Raw genomic sequence first — 2,584 nt, 5'->3', positions numbered from 1 at the left:
AAATGTCTTTAGAGACCTATTAGGTCCATAAATTACCATATAGCATATATTCAACACATCTCTTGCCCTGACCTAGCCACTGTCCAGGCTTGATTATTGTAACTCACTCTACGTGGGGCTGCCCTTGAGACTGACCCAGAAACTCCAGCGGGTGCAGAATGCCATGGCGAGACTTCTTACGGGGTCCTTGCTGCGGGATCTCATTCACCCGGTGCTATACCAGCTGCATTGGCTCCCGGTGGGGTACAGGATCAGGTTTAAGGTGCTGGTTTTAACCTTTAAAGCCCTATACGGCCTAGGACCCTCGTACCTACGGGACCGCCTCTCCTGGTATGTCCCACGAAGGACCTTACGGTCTTCAAATAAAAACATCTTGGCGATCCCGGGCCACAGGGAGGTTAGACTGGCCTCAACCAGAGCCAGAGCTTTTTCGGCTCTGGCCCTGATCTGGTGCGCTCTGTCACAAGAGACTAGGGCCCTGTGGGACTTGACATCTTTCCGCAGGCCTCTCTGTCCATGCCAGAGCCTGAACCAGAGCCCGGGTTGCCTGTGCCAGAGTCAGCCTCTGAACCAGATCCGCCCACGCACATTTTAAATTTTTTATTATTTTTTAAACCCCAGATCCAGGACATTTGCTTTAAGGTGTAAAATCCCCCCCCCCCCAGATGGGCATGTAGGACCCCCAAAAGAGGACATGTCCAGGAATTCCTGTATGTATGGCAACCCTAAATAAGCTTACACTAGAACTAGACAATTAAAATTTATCATACTTCTGCTGCTTTGCTGCTGTCAGAGATCAGACTCAAGAGGACGAGATGGAAGAGGAGAACTGGTGGAGGTCACACACCCCCTTCCCCTGATGCTGCAGGAGAAGAGGGAGACAGCCGTGATTTACAGCAGGCCTTTGAGAAGTTTGAGGAAGGTTACAGCTCAGAGATAGGTGAACAAAGGAGTTTGGACGTGTTAGAAGAAGTGGGGGAGGGAGGGGGGAATTGTGACAGGGCAGCCAGCTGACATGTCACTGGAGAGTATTTCTGATCCCCCTTCTCCCAGAACTCGGCATTCATTAAGGGTGTAGGAACAAAGGAACCAGAGACTTTTGGCTACAAACAGCCACCATTAAGGGAGGTGCTGTTGCTAGAAATGTGGGAGGAGGAGCCCAGATTGGAGCATTTTAAGGCTTGTTGCGTTCTTTTGTCTCTCACTATTAGGATTGGGGAAAAAACCCATTAAAAAGAACTCTACCTTGTTTTCTCTGCTCTTGCTGCAACCGGGCGAGGAATAGCTTTCCCAAAGCCTTGACAGCTGCATGAATCCACATTCGCCACATCCACAAAGAACAATCTATTGATGTATATTGAATTATGTCTTCTTTTTCTGATTTTAGTTTTGTATATTGCCCTGGAAAATGTTATCTAAAGTGTTTAAGAAGTCCTGTTACCGCCCCTGCCCCCCATTTGTGATACAACTAACAACGAGAATCTTATATTGTGAATTATATATATATACAGTTTGCATACAGTAGATGTTAGAATATGTCCCATGGGAGGGCATATAGTTCCTTGGTAGGATCTCCCAGGCAAAATTCAAATGAGAATATTCTTCTGCTTTAGGAAGAGTTTTTCCTTTTTTTTTTTAATAAAAAACATCTCAAAGCATGTTTCTCTGAGTAAGTACCATATATAAATAATACTAAACAAACCACTTAATAATAATTTGCCTTTTTAAAAAAGAACAAAATTTTATGTATGATTGAAGTTTGTACAACACTTCAGAAAAGCCATCATGTGTTAGATTTAAAAATAAATCAGAAGCGGGTTTTTCTTTCTTTCTTTCATATAAGTACACATGAAAAACTGGAAATGATTCTGGCTTTACAAGCCTTTAAAAGTGAATGACCAGCTTTGTACTGATACCCACTTAACAAAGCAGAAATAAATATACCATATACTGTGTAAACAAAAGGGTACAGTAAAGGACATTTTGAAATTTACACAAGAATTAGTTCAAAACATTTTGGTTGTTCCATAACAGTTTCCTATAAAATGAATTTTAAAAACCCCTAGACAGCTGTCATCATTCTTCACTATTGTTTCCACTTAAATGCACACAGAATACTTTATATAGCAATATACTGGTGTACTGTAACATGGATATTAAATTATGATTACCTTTTTGTTCCAAAAAAAATTTGAGATGTCTATAACCCAGTCAACATTATTGGCAATTGAAATATTGAAATACCCATACATTATGTATTCTCATCATGTTGGTAAGTATAAAAACATGAAAATATAACTTTACATTATTTCCTTTATATACAGTAGTTCAGGCTTGACAAAGAAAGATTTGTACACTACACTTTTAAGAGAAGTAGGCCCAGAGGTACAATAAAATAAATTTTCCATTGTATGCAGGAGTGAAATGATCTCTTTTGTCAAAAAGAAATTGGCTGGGAGTATCATATAAAAATGACTATAAATGGCCACTGAAGCACGGAACGATACTAATACCCAATGCAGTCTACTGCACCGCACTTTCCTGATTAGATGTGGACAGGGCAACTGTAGATCACCATAAATTG

At 41.0% G+C, this 2,584-nt stretch overlaps 1 protein-coding gene across 2 annotated transcripts in view; it reads right to left on the bottom strand.

Moving 5' to 3' along the window:
• Positions 1–1,709: 1,709 nt before the first annotated feature.
• Positions 1,710–2,584, bottom strand: part of GRIA2 (glutamate ionotropic receptor AMPA type subunit 2) — a 74,454-nt gene continuing 73,579 nt past the window's right edge. For both annotated transcript variants that reach the window (XM_081926331.1, XM_081926330.1), the window contains exon 16: positions 1,710–2,584. This exon is cut by the window's right edge and continues 2,100 nt beyond it. The gene's annotated coding sequence lies outside the window, so the exon portion shown is untranslated.

This window comes from Podarcis melisellensis (assembly GCF_964234715.1).
Source record: "Podarcis melisellensis genome assembly, chromosome: 9".
Lineage (NCBI taxonomy): Eukaryota > Metazoa > Chordata > Lepidosauria > Squamata > Lacertidae > Podarcis > Podarcis melisellensis.
The sequence above is the reverse complement of the archived record's forward strand: the minus strand, read 5'-3'. Positions and strand labels throughout refer to the sequence as shown.